The following is a 15000-nucleotide window of genomic DNA, read 5'->3' on the forward strand; positions in this document are numbered from 1 at the left end:
AGAGATTCAAACCCACGAAACCCACCTTAACGAACATTAAAACAAACATAACCACATATCCAGGAATGAATACAATTAAATCACATACTTACCTATAATATAATCATTTTTTTATGCACTATCGATCACTACGCTCTCAGGGGAAAAAATTAACATATAAAAATGAAAGGTCAATTTATCTACGGCTCCTTTAGTGTTAGTATTTTCAGTAGCTTACAAATAACTTCCTTTCCTTCAGTATAAAATGTAGATTATTCCATTAGGCTCTGCAACAGCTAAGGTTATATTGCACCGCTAGGGTTAACGGGAGAAAGTACACTACATCTCCCACCGGGCGACTAGGTTTGGCAAGGATTCCAACACGAGCCGCCTTAACCAACTACGCCACCCAGCCCCTTCTTTCACTATAATCTTGTTGTGTTTTGATCTCCGTGTCCACTGATCATTATTCAATAGGATCATGTTTCCTGTTTATTGGTAGTTTTCTTTTTCTTCTGTTGTATTGTTTATGATATTTACGAAACTTAACATTAAATTCTGCCTTATAGCAAATGTGTGGTGTCTGAATCCACTTGTTTGTGTGTGATTTGTTCCCATTTACTTGCGCAAGAGTAAGCTGGCATTTTTTTTTTTTCTTTATGTAACATCAATAGGGTGAGAGTTATGAATGATAAACTTAAACGAATGAACATCAGACAATTGTTTCATAACGCCGATGACTGAGACAAGGAAACAGTATTCGGGCACATCATTCTGAATCTGAAGTACGCACGCAATATTTGGGCTGCCAGTTACCTATTTATATAGTGAAGGGAATAAGCATAAAGCACTGAGGTGACGAACACTGCATCATGTACGAAAACAAGTCACTTCTGTTCAGGTGTAGGTTATGATATACAGCTGTTTTATAAAGGTGGATCTGGGAATATATGTGTGTAGTATGATGCTATCATGTACTTCACTTGTTTTCTTTAGCACTCTACTGGGTGTTACGGCTCGCCCGTAACATACTCCACTACCATCACCTCCACCGCTTGTTACCTCGTTCGCCACCTCTCCGCCTCACCTTCCACGCCACCGTCTCATGAACCCTCCACGTCACCGTTTCATGAAGCCCCGCTACTGTCCCGAAGTTGGATTCACGCGGCCCCATTCGACTCAACCAGAAGTGTTAAGCCAGCTCTTGGCTTTCTGAAAAGGAAGTTCAGGTCCAGGCCTCAACCAGTGAACACAACGCCTCTTGGGTCTACCGTGGGATCAACCATCACCCAGCACTTCACCACTGCGACACCGCATGAGTATCACTTCCCCTCGTCCCGGGTTTTTCACATTGCCTCTATATAGGATTAGGATTATTGTTAGGTATTAAGTTGGGTTCTTTATTGTTTATTGTTGTATTTATTACTGTGTTATGTGTCATTTTTCTGTGTTTCATGTTATATATGTTTCATGTTGTGGGTCAGTATCATTATGGGTTATTAAAATAGATTTTGTTACGGCCCGCCCGTAACATACATTACTACCATCACCTCCTCCGCTTGTTACCTCGTTCGCCACCTCTCCGCCTCCCCTTCCACGTCACCGTCTCGTGAACCTTCCACGCCACCGTTTCATGAACCCTCCACGTCACCGTTTCATGAAGCCCCGCTACTGTCCCGAAGTTGGATTCACGCGGCCCCATTCGACTCAACCAGAAGTGTTAAGCCAGCTCTTGGCTTTCTGAAAAGGAAGTTCAGGTCCAGGCCTCAACCAGTGAACACAACGCCTCTTGGGTCTACCGTGGGATCAACCATCACCCAGCACTTCACCACTGCGACACCGCATGAGTATCACTTCCCCTCGTCCCGGGTTTTCACATTGCCTCTATATAGGATTAGGATTATTGTTAGGTATTAAGTTGGGTTCTTTATTGTTTATTGTTGTATTTATTACTGTTATGTGTCATTTTTCTGTGTTTCATGTTATATATGTTTCATGTTGTGGGTCAGTATCATTATGGGTTATTAAAATAGATTTTGTTACGGCCCGCCCGTAACATACATTACTACCATCACCTCCTCCGCTTGTTACCTCGTTCGCCACCTCTCCGCCTCCCCTTCCACGTCACCGTCTCGTGAACCTTCCACGCCACCGTTTCATGAACCCTCCACGTCACCGTTTCATGAAGCCCCGCTACTGTCCCGAAGTTGGGTTCACGCGGCCCCTTTCGACTCAACCGGAAGTGTTGAGCCAGCTCTTAGCTTTCTGGATAGCAAGTTGAGATCCAAGCCTCAACCAGTGAACAACGCCTCTTGGGTCTACCGTGGGATCAACCATCACCCAGCACTTCACCACTGCGACACCGCATAAGTATCACTTCCCCTCGTCCGTGTTTTTCACATTGCCTCCATATAGGTTTAGGATTATTGTTAGGTATTAAGTTGGCATTTATTGTTTTTATTACTGTTATATGTATATGGGTGTTTCATGTTATGTTTCATGTTATGTGTTTCATGTTATGGTATGTGTTTCATGTTATGTTTCCTTGTGTTATATATATGGGTGTGTCATTTTCCTGTTTCATGTTATGCGTTTCATGTTATATGCGTTTCATGTATCTTGTTATATAGGTGTCAATTTCATTATGGGTTATTAAAATAGCTTATAGATAGTATAGGAGTAGCCAAATTTGTAATCACTATAGACGTACTTAAAAGGTTACTACCAGATTCCCCTCTCGGACCTTATCAGCACTTCCGTCCCTTTCCACTGGACCCCGACCTGTGACCAAGCCTTCCAACACCAAGGCGTTTCTCTCCTCGGAACCAGTAGTCTGGACGCGCGAGTTTTGAGTATTGAGTATTGAACCCTCCACGTCACCGTTTCATGAAGCCCCGCTACTGTCCCGGAGTTGGATTCACGCGGCCCCATTCGACTCAACCAGTGAACACAACGCCTCTTTGGTCTACCGTGGGATCAACCATCACCCAGCACTTCACCACTGCGACACCGCATAAGTAGCACTTCCCCTCGTCCCGGGTTTTCCACATTGCCTCTATATAGGATTATTGGTAGGTATTAAGTTGGGTTCTTTTTTGTTGTATTTATTACTTACTGTTATGTCATTTTTGTCTTTATTGTTGTATTTATTACTGTTATGTCATTTTTGTGTTTCATGTTATATATGTTTCATGTTGTCTGTGTCAATATCATTATGGGTTATTAAAATAGCTTTTTAAAGTGCCCCCTTTGCATTTCCTCCAGTTGAACCTGCAGTGTTTTTTTTTTTTATTCACCGCCTCCCCGATGCCAATCTTACCAGTTTAACTGGTGAACGTAACATGGGTGGTATGTAGTGAGACGAACGTGTAGGAAGATTTGTTATAGTTTTGTGTCCCCTCTAAAATAGTGTGTTTTTAACCTTTTAATAGAAGAGAGCGATGCTGGGGATACTACACTAGTCCTCGACCATTTCTCGCTCTCGCATGCACTTCAGCATGCTGCCGCTGTAGGGAAGGGTCGTGGTGTTAGTTAGGTAACTTTAGATGGTACTGCGCTTTAGTCTTTAATCGTTGAGTGAAAGAAACTGAGTAATGACATCAAGTATTCTTCATGGAAAATATCTGATTATTATCATTACTACAAGTATATAGTTGCACATCACTGAATGCAAGTCCAGCCAGGCACAGATGTTGAGGCAAAGGCATTCCATATACTAATGTATTTGTATTACATACATACACAAATTAACGTACAAATTATCCAAAGACTGGAGAGAGCAGTGACGGCGGATAAGCTAAAGCAACCATCACAACATACAAATAGTAGTAACAGTAACAACCAGCATCTACAACATCAGGAATGAATTATTACTATTATCATTACTACTATTCTATTACATAGAAAACAGGTAAAATATATCTGAGGCTTAAATATGATACTTCGAAGATTATCAATACTGGCACACATTTTTACCTTGAGATTTGTGTACGATTAGACCATTTTATTGCCATTAGGAAGGGTCTATGGAGGTCAGAAGATTAGTGGCCACTGTCTTCTCTACTTTAGTCCCTTCAGTAGTGGCACACATTTTTACATTGAGATTTGTGTACGATTAGACCATTCTATTGACATTAGTAGGGGTCTATGGAGGTCAAGTTCCCCAAGCTGAATAAAATCACCAAATAGTAAGCAGAATGAATATGGAAACGTGTCATGGTACTGAAGGGGGTTAACCTAACAGCATGAACACTGCCATCTCGATAAACAAGTAATAAGATCCAGTAATCAAGGAAGAATCTGATCTGTCTCTCTGCAGGACCTCCACGGAGACTGAGAAGTGGTATTGTATTGGTGACGGCTGGCGGGTGACGACTGCCGGTTGACGAGTGACGGTGACGATGATGTGTTCCAGTCCAGGATGGCTTTCTCAAGGTAAACCAAATTCCTTTTGTCTCTGTTTCCTGGTGCAGAATGACAGGCGCCCGAGGAATGCAGAAGGTAATTGGTAGAGAGTGAATCAGGACTAAGCAGAATAGTGACCCAGGTGTGGCGAGCAATCCAAACCACTTGTTGATGGGCTGAAACATCTGTGCAGTGTTGAAAGACAGTATCAGCTGCTCCCCGACATCCATTAGCATCAATGACTCACTTAATCGGTATTTCTTCGATTGACAAAATAATTAATTGAAAAAATAGAACAAATACTCACTTATAACGTATCACATTTTTTTTGTTTTAATTGCTAATCGTTTATTTTCTTCGTTATAAAAGATAGATTGACCAAGGAATCTAAGAAAAAAATAAGGTCAGAATACAAACTACCACCAGTAAAAATGACGTAAATACATATAGAAATTAATCTAAGATATCTATAGTTTAACTCCGAGGTGAAAGAAAGACATATGAATAAAGAGCATAGAACAGGATCTGTGTGTGTGTGTGTGTGTGTGTGTGTGTGTGTGTGTGTGTGTGTGAACTTCTAGGAACTGGCCCAAAAATACTCTTATTCACACAAAGGCGTGCATAAAAGGCTGCATACATACTCACGCCTGTTATCAACGTTGCTCACGGTTACTTATTGTTCTTGTCCTTCCAGGTAAAGCCTCGAATAAAAGAAGGAAGACAATAAACCAGTAATGTAAAGTTCTAAACCCAAATGAGCATAGTAAAAATTCCCCTGCCGTGTGTGTGTGTGTGTGTGTGTGTGTGTGTGTGTGTGTGCGCGCGCGCGCGCGTGTGTGGGAGGAACAAAATGGTGAATAACTGAGATAATGACGGATAGGGGATGGCTGGAGGCTTGCAAACTCATGTCCTTCTCGCCTCTCTTCTACTTCATATCATTCGTTTATCATTTTTACTCATTTCATCTCGTCATCGACCTAACCAGCGTGACCTTGCACTCCCGTGACCTCCTTCACACTGTGCTCAATGAAACTAATCCCCACCGAAGCTTGTCAGTCCCCCATCTCTCTCCCTCCCTCCCTCTCTGCCTCCCTCCCTCCCTCCCTCCCTCCCTCTATTCCTGAATCAACCAAGACTCGTGGGTGACACAGCAGATTGAAGTGCTATATGATTTTTGCCGTGGCCTACACACACACACACACACACACACACACACACACACACACACACCCATTCTTCTCACCCACTTCACGAAACCACGCGCCTCTCACACAAACCGCCATCACCACAGCCACTCCTATCGCCACCACCACCGACAGCACTATACCGCTTTTCCTATTAGTGCTATTGTTGTTACTGTTACTACCTAATACTTCTACCACCATCACCAACAACAGCAACACCAGACGTAATCACTAAAGAAAACAGCAAAAAATCAGCAAATTGGCCAAAAACACCATCAGGAGCAGCGGCAGCCACAAGAGCAGCGTCACTCACCCCAGCTGCGTTACGTAAGACAGGTGATGCAGCTGTTCCCGCCACTCACTGTAACTACCGCAGGTTCTCCTCTCGCGCGGCGTAACGGGGCCGGGGTGGGGCGTGACGGGATTGGAGGACGCTCAGCAAGGGGGACGTGGAAGGGAGGGCGGCCCGTGGAGGTGTGAGCGTGGAGGCCGACGAGGAGACTCGGCCACATTTACGGCCATATTCGGAAAACGCTTTGCTCCCTCGCTCACCACAACAATTTTTCAGATCCCCATAGACGACTAGCAGGGTTTTCAAGACAGTTTCTTATGTTCAACTAGAAATCTCGTTAATCCATCACTAAAACCATAAGAATACCCTTGAAAACACGAGTATCTTCAACTAACGCCTTTGGAAATAGTCGTCGTGAGAAAGCAAAGCGTTTCTAAATACGGGTCTTAGGCCGATTCCATTAGTCATGTGTCGCCATTAACCACGCCGCTAACCCTCAGTGCCTCCGTGAGTGTGGCGGTGACACGCGCGCTGTCTGCCCTTCACCACGCCACCATGACATTACCTGTTTCTTTCTTAATTGCCGCAGCTTACTTTTCCCTTGTTTCCCAACGCCGACTGCTAATGACACACTATTTGCCTCATTAGACTGACCTAGACCATTTGTAGACATAAAATTAAACAGCAGGCACTAGAAGAGGGAGGTTTCAAGACATTTGTTCCTTAATTTTTTGGCTAATTCTCCAAGGGAACCAGCGCTGAAGTGGGCCTTTTTTTCATATTTTGTTGCCCTTGGCTGGCTTCCCTCCTGCATGAAAAAAGATTAAGTAGTTTGTTATTCATTTCTTTTGCTGTTAGTGGCATCTTTTGAAATTATACTTAAAACAACCAGCACATTTCATCTAACATACGAAAGATACATAATAAATAATCAGTGTTGCTATATCTAAGTTAATATTTTGTTCTCGCTGAAGTTTCGCAGCATGGAATAACTTTTTCTGTGCTTGGTATTGAGAAAGCTGCTTGGATTTCTGTGGGAAGGTTGGTTGGGTGTTGCATTGCGTGGGTGTGTCGTGCCCCTCGCTGGACGGCCTCGACAGAGTGGCACAATTGAGCCGCCAATGAGTGAAGCATCGACCCGTTACAGGCGTGTTGCCTTGAGCCTCGAAGTAATAATAAGAGGGTTACAGTTTGAAGCTTCCTGTTCCTTACACGAACCATCCTTCCTTCTTAGTATTCTCTCCCTCCCTCTCTCTGCCTTCCTCTCTCTCTCTCTTGGCGGCAGTTGGAGTATGGACTGGCTCAAGGAGGAATGCATGGAAAGAGGGGGAGTCATTTCCTGTGATTCTGATTCAGTGTCCTGCCCCGCCCTCCTCCTCCGCTCCGCCACTGCCGCCATAGACCGATTCCCACAGACACACACACACTGACGGATATGCAGATGGACACACAGACAAGGGAGATATGAAAAAAAAAATTCCATGATCGAGAAAACTTATGTAAATATAGACTGTTTGAATTTTCCTTCCTTTCTTTATATTCGTCATTCTTCTTGTTTTTCTTTTTCCTCTTCTTTTTGAGGTTGTGTTAAGATCCGTGTGTGTGTGTGTGTGTGTGTGTGTGTGTGTGTGTGTGTGTGTGTGTGTGTGTGTGTGTGTGCACTCAGGGATGGGTGGGTGTGTGTTGTGTGTATTTATAGACAGCCTTGAGGTTAAAAAATTGAGGCTGTGTCGTCATAGCTTTTTTTTTTTTTGTCATGTTTTACCTCTTTACAGCATTTTAGTGGCCGTGTTAACCTGTGTGTGCGTGCGTGCGTGTATGTGTGTGGGTGTTGGGGTTGGGGATGATCATTTTTTCTCTACTAATATAATTCATTACCCAGAGGAGTCATTAGGAAGCCACAGGGGAAGAACAGAGGAACGAGGGAAGCTGGGAAGACTTGTTATTACGAGAGACCATGACTAGAATGCCAAGGAGGAAGAAGAGGAGGAGGAGGAGGAGGAGAAGGAACGCCAGTTTTCTCCTATGGCTGGCCTCGCTGGTACGTCAAGGTATTCTCTCATTAAATTAAAACATTACCTTGTGTATCTCGTGGACATACAAGGTAGAGAAATACACCAAACTCCGTTGTTTATTTACTTTCTTTACTTACCTGTTGCTTATCCTCTTCAGTATACCAAGACGCATTGCTATATTCATTCTGCTCACTATTTGGACATTTTGTACAGCTTCAGGAACTTATGTAAGGATTAGAATAATGAAAATTCTGCCCATTAATCTTCTGACCTCCCATGAACCCTTCTTAAACCTCTTCAGTACCATGACACGTTTCCATATCCATTCTGCTTATTACTTGGTGATTTTATACGGCTACAGAGACTTATGTGGGGATTAAAATAGTGAATATTGTGACCATTATCTTCTGACCTCCATAAATCCTTCCTAATATCAATAAAATCGTCTAATCATACCCTAAACTCATAGTAAAAATGCGTCCCGATACTGAAGAGTGTAAGTCTTATCTCGTATCGTGCATTTCTTTCCTCTAATCTTCGTGTTATCATATTTCATCACTCAGATTAGAATTGTTTTCATATCTAAGCTGCGTTATCTTCTGTACTGTAACGCTGATGGATGGGAAGTTATACTTACATTAATCCTTTTAATGACATAACATTGGTTTTATAGGATTTTTTTAAAGTTAATCCCTTCAGTACTGGGACGCATTTTTACCATGAGTTTTGGGTATGATTAGACGATTTTATTTACATTAGGAATGGTCTATGGAGGTCAGAAAACGAATGGCCAGAGTCTTCACTATCATAATCCCCACGTAAGTATCTAAAACTGCATAATGTCATCAAATAGTAACCAGAATGGATATGAAAACGCGTCATGGTAGTGAAGGGGTTAAGGATACATTTCGCTAACTAGAGAATAACCCTACCTAACCTAACTTACCCTAATCAAGATGTGCATAACCATCTCACCGCCATAACATTGATTTTACATTATTTTTATCAAGTTAAGGATATATTTCGTTAACCGGAGAACGCTGAATATATACGTACTGTTTAATCGTTTTTGTTATCCTTTGCCGGCTTTTCCCTCTCACGTAAAGAAAAAAGATAACATTACTACCATTAAACTATTATCATATAAAACACTTCTAATTTTGGTTAAGCTTCATCGGGAAGAGATGCGTGTGTGTGTGTGTGTGTAATTCACTGTTCACTGTTTGATCTGCTGCAGTCTCTGACGAGACAGCCAGACGTTACCCTACGGAACGAGCTCAGAGCTCATTATTTACGATCTTGGGATAGATCTGAGACCAGGCACACACCACACACCGGGACAACAAGGTCACAACTCCTCGATTTTACATCCCGTACCTATTCACTGCTAGGTGAACAGGGGCTACACGTGAAAGGAGACACACCCAAATATCTCCACCCGGCCGGGGAATCGAACCCCGGTCATCTGGCTTGTGAAGCCAGCGCTCTAACAACTGAGCTACCGGGCCGTGTATGTGTGTGTGTGTGTGTGTCTTGGCAGGCTGATCGTTATCTGATGGGCTTGTCACTTTTGATGGAGTTCATCGTTTGATTGATGATCTTAATGGATTCGCTTATCTTATCTACATGTCACCAGCGATTAAGACTAGTCATGTTGGGATACTCTTCATCTTTATCGGCTTATCTGTTCATCTGATTTTATTTTTTCATCTTCTCTCTCTCTCTATTAAGTTGGTTTTTATTGTTGCCTTATCTAGTTTTTTGTAGATACATAGAGCAATCCTTGGAACCACACACACACACACACACACACACACACACACACACACACACACACACTTACATATTCACTCCTTTACCTCACCCTATCACCTGCATAATAAGTTAAATGTCCAAACGTTCACTACTCTCTCTCTCTCTCTCTCTCTCTCTCTCTCTCTCTCTCTCTCTCTCTCTCTCTCTCTCTCTCTCTATCCATCTATCTATCTATCTATCTATCTATCTATCTCCCCCTCCTCCTCCTCCTCCTCCTCCTTTTCCTCCTCTTCACGCCCACACTTCCTCATCAACTCACTTTCTACCACGTGGCCCCGAGATCTCTCCTGCACTTCCTGTAAACACACATACTTCCGCTCTCTCCTCTCCCATATTCTTCCGGTCTCCTCCCTCTCCCTCCCTCTCTTTCTCTCCCCCTCTCCCTCTCTCTCTCGTCTTCCTCCTCCTACTTCTTCTCCTTCTGCTTCTTGGTATCCTTGTGGTCTTTTAAAATGAATGTCAGTGTCAAGGAAAAACTACTTCTTTTTGCCCAGCTCCTCCTCCTCCTCCTCCTCCTCCTCCTCCTCCTCCTCCTCCTCCTCCTCCTCCTCCTCCTTCTCCTTCTTCTCCTTCTTCTCCTTCTCCTCCTCCTCCTCCTCATCCTCCTCCTCTTCCTCCTCCTCCTACCACTTCTGTTCGTTGATCATAATAATATCAAGGAAATTTGTAAAAGTGGAAGAAGGAAGAGAGAAATTTTTACTTGTAGAGCTTTTTAAGGAAAAATGCATGATAGAGAGAGAGAGAGAGAGAGAGAGAGAGAGAGAGAGAGAGAGAGAGATTATTCATAGATAGAGTATAACTACTACTACTACTACTGCTACTACTATTACTTCTACTGCTATTACTACTACTACTACTACTACTACTACTACTACTACTACTACTACTACTACCACCAATAGTAACCAATAGTAACAACACTCAGACAAACACAATCAATGGGCAGGCGGGCGTCCATGATATCTGGGTTTAGTTTGAGTTTAGGCGGTGAGAGAGGTGAGGGTCGCGGCGGCGCGGTATGTCAAGGGTAAGGCCACACACCCGCTGAGGCCGCACCCCTCCCTCCTCTCTCTCCAGATCTCGCGCGGATCTTACTCATACACTTCTGTGCTTCCCCTCCACTATCTCAAGAGGGTTTGTTTAAGTTTACATGAGTTTTTTTTAAGATCTTTTTTACGGTTCTAGAGACGAAGTGACAAGATTTCTATATCATTAATTGGAAAAACACTCTTGAAAAATCGTTAATCATCTCTGTCCTTGGAAAACAGTCGTGGTAAGAATACAGACCTTACCTCAATACTGCCTCACCTTCGCTCTTCAAAAACCTGACGCAATGCTCGCCTTCTCAACTAAACCCTCCTGGCTAAACTATTACTACTGCTGCTGTTATTACTACTACTATTACTGTTGCTACTACTACTACTACTACTTCTACTACTACTTCTACTACTGCTAATAATAATAATACTAATAATGATAATAATAATAGTAATTATAATAATTATAATAATAATAATGATAATAATATCACTACTACCACTACTACTAGTACTCCTGCTACATTTTGTTTGTAAGACGTTAAAAAGAAACATTAAAGAAAGAAAAGAAATAGAAATAATGGTCTCCTCCTTCTTCACTTCCTTCTCTTCCTCTTCCTCTCCCTCGTCCAACTTTGCCAGTTCAGTTCTGTATCTCTCACTAAGATTAATGTAAGCGATCACTGCCTCGTAAGGAACAACAGATGTGATAATGCGCATCCTCTCTCTCTCTCTCTCTCTCTCTCTCTCTCTCTCTCTCTCTCTCTCTCTCTCTCTCTCTCTCTCTCTCTCTCTCTCTCTCTCTCTCTCTCTTACATCCTTCTTCCTCCTTTTCTCCTATGACCCTCTGACCTGCTACACACACCCCTGCTCGACCCACTTCTTCCTCCTCCTCTCTTCTCTCTTTCTTCCTCCACTCCCTCCTCACGCAACATTCACGTTCCCTCCTCCTACTCTGTGTTCCTCGTCTCCCCCCCTTAATCTATCCACCTTTAACTACCCTTCTCGTGTTTCTTCCTCCCTTTGTAACGTTCTTTCTTCCATCTGTGCTCGTATGCTCTTACACTACACGACTAACTTCTCTTTGGCTTTCCTCCCTCCCTTCCTCGTCCTCCCACTTGTCCTACTTGGTTCTCATTTAGAAAGGCTTTGCTCTCTCACCACGACCATTTTCCAGGGCCACCGAGATGATTGGCGGGGTTTTCAAAAGTGTTTCTCCAGTTAATATTGCAGAAATCTTGTCACTCTGCCTCTAGAACCGTAAAAACACATTAGAAAAACCTGTGTAAATTTAGATAAAGCCTTTTGAAATAGTGGAGGTGAAGCACAGAAGTGTTTGAGAAGACGAGCCTCTGTCTCCTTACTGTTCTGCACTCTCCTTTCGCTGTCTTCGCTAATTTGCTCTCTCACGAACTCAATGAACCTGTGTTTAAGTGCTTTTTCGAGTGCTTTAGTGCGCGGTTTTAAACACACACACACACACACACACACACACACACACACACACACACACGCATGCACGCAGCAGTAGTAGTAGTAGTAGTAGTAGTAGTAACAGTAGCAGTAGCAGTAGTAGTAGTAGTAGTAGTAATAGTAATAGTAGTAGTAGTAGTAATAGTAGTAGTATCAGTAGCATTATTAGTAGCAGAAATAGTAGTAGTAGTAGTAGTAGTAGTTGTAGTAGTAATAGTAGATGTATCAGTAGTAGTAGTAGTAGTAGTAGTAGTAGCAGTAGTAGTAGTAGTAGTAGTTAGCAGTAGAAGTAGTTAGTAGTAGTAACAGTAGTATTAGTAATAGTAGATGTAGCAGTAGTAGTAGTAATAGTAGATGTAGCAGTGGTAGTAGTAGTAGTAGTAGTAGTAGTAGTAGTAATTGTTGTTGTTATTGGAGGAGTAGGAATGAAGGAAAGGAGAGGGAAAGGAAGTAGAATCCAAGCAGGTCAGTAAGAGAGATGACTGAAAAAATGTAGGACGTGAAAAACCGCAATGAAGGACGGGAGGTGAGAGGGAAGTGGCAGGCTAGGAGTGAAATAAGTGATGAAGGAGAGAGAGAGAGAGAGAGAGAGAGAGAGAGAGAGAGAGAGTCTGTTCTGAAACGCTTTACCATCACTGCTTTCCAAAGACTCCAGTTGAAGATACTCGTGTTTTGAGAGTATTTTTATGGTTCTGGTAATATATTGGTAAGATTTTCAGATTATTAAATGGAGAAACTGTATTGAAAACCGGGCAAGTTGTCTCTGTGGCCTTGGAATATTGTCGTAGTCTTAGAGAGAGAGAGAGAGAGAGAGAGAGAGAGAGAGCATTACACAACACATTTATACCCTTCCTCGTTTTCTTTTTCCTTATATCGTGCGTCATCAGATCGCTTGGCATTATGGGGCCTTATATTTTCATGGTGACTTGGGCGGAATAATCGTGTTCTCTCTTAATTGTTTTCTTCTCTTACTTATACCTGCGCTCAGTAATCCAGCTCATTCTTTTCTTTTCAAGTTAATTCTTAAATCTATTCCCACTTTTTTCCCTTCTTGTCATTCTCGTTTTCCTTGTTATTCTCTTGTTTATTTTTTGTGTTATTATTTGTTTATCCATTTATTTGTCTTTTCGCTGTCTTTAACCTTTTTCCCACTTTTTTTCCTTCTTGTCATCCTTGTTTTCCTTATTATTCATTTGTTTCATTTATTTCCTTTGTGTTATTTCTTATTTATCATGTATTTATCTTTTCGTTGCTTTTAATTCCCATACTTCTTTCTTCCTTGATTTCTCTTTTGTGTTTTTCCTTGTTATTATGTTTTTTTTTTTTTTATTTCTGTTTTGTTTACAAGGCTGATAATCCACTCACCTTTTCCTTGATCTTTTCTTTCTTCCTATCCTATTTCTCTCTTTTCATAACCTCCTTTTATTTCTCCAAGTTCTTTTACACTCATATTTGCAATTAACCCCTTCAATACCTGATTACTATTTGGTGATTTTGTATACAGCTTCAGAAACTTATGTTGGGATTAAAATAGTGAAGACTGGCCATTTATCTTCTGACCTCCATAGACCCTTCCTAATGTTAATAAATCATCTAATTATGCCCCAAAATCTAAATAAAAATGTTTCTCAGTATTACCTTCGTTTACAAAAAGCAAGAGCTACATTATATATTAATTCTAACACGCCTCGTTTCTTTAGAGTCAGACTGAATGACATCTAAACTTTCAATCATGGATGGCGTGAAACACATGAGAACGCTCTCTTATTGTGTGATTGTACGAAATTATTGGTGTGCGTGGTAACGTTGCATGAAGCGTAACGTTTTCCGTGTTGTGATTGAAGTCAGAAGTGTTGCTGCTTGACGTGGTGTTAGCTTTGCCGTTAAGGACTCACTAGTTTGTCAATACACTCAGAGCTAACCGTGTAATCCTCAACACAGCTTCTCACGTCATGTTCTTAGGGGGGGTGGGGAAACTGTGTACAAACGTCCTGGCTGACCGCTATGCGTGGCCTTGTACCTTCCTTTCTCATGCAAATTTCCTGATCTCTTGTTTTTGTTTGTTACCTCTCTTTACTTCGCACTGCCTCGCCTCGCCTTGACTTGCCTTGCCTTGCCTCGCCTTGCCTCGCCTTGCCTTGCTTTGCCTTACCTTGCTTTCCATGCCTTGTCTTGCCTTGCATTACCTTGCCATATCTTGCCTTGACTTGCCTTGCTTTGCCTAATCTTGCCTTATCTTGCCTTTCCTTGCCTTGCCTTACCTTGTCTTGCCTTGCATTGTCTTTCCTTACCTTACCTTACCTTACCTTACCTTACCTTACCTTACCTTACCTCACCTCGTCTTGTCTTGCCTATCCTTACCTTGCCTTGCCTCGCATTTCTTTGCTTGCTTTGTATATGTTTTCTTAACGAGCCCAAATGATAAACACACAGACTTTTTTTTATGTTATGGCCTATAGCGCCTGTAGGTGTACTTGAGGAGCATGGGAAGCGCTGTTCAACTTCCACCCATTAGTGGCGCAGCCAATTACAGTGGTACCTATATTAGGGCCTATATCACAACCCAAGCGCATCTTTGGTGTAAGGACTTAGAACATGGATCATGGTGATATGTAGTTAACTTTAAACGACTCGACAAATGACGATGTTTCGAGGCGGTACATACTGGGATTCAAACCTACGCATGGATGTCTGTCCGATCTCACGCTCACCACTTTATCTACTACGCCATCGCCTCCCTATAAGGCATACAGAGACAAAACAAAAGACGTAGACGAAGTGAACACTAAAACAACACAAAA

The 15000-nt window shown here is 42.3% G+C and overlaps 1 protein-coding gene across 1 annotated transcript in view; it reads left to right on the top strand.

The window, feature by feature from the left end:
- The first annotated feature begins 2996 nt into the window (after window positions 1–2996).
- Window positions 2997–15000, top strand: part of LOC123516154 (dual oxidase maturation factor 1-like) — a 100397-nt gene continuing 88393 nt past the window's right edge. Inside the window, exons 1-2 of the mRNA XM_045275308.1 lie at window positions 2997–3050; window positions 4298–4413. The gene's annotated coding sequence lies outside the window, so the exon portion shown is untranslated. The remainder of the gene's footprint in view (window positions 3051–4297; window positions 4414–15000) is intronic.

This window comes from Portunus trituberculatus, chromosome 40 (assembly GCF_017591435.1).
Source record: "Portunus trituberculatus isolate SZX2019 chromosome 40, ASM1759143v1, whole genome shotgun sequence".
Lineage (NCBI taxonomy): Eukaryota > Metazoa > Arthropoda > Malacostraca > Decapoda > Portunidae > Portunus > Portunus trituberculatus.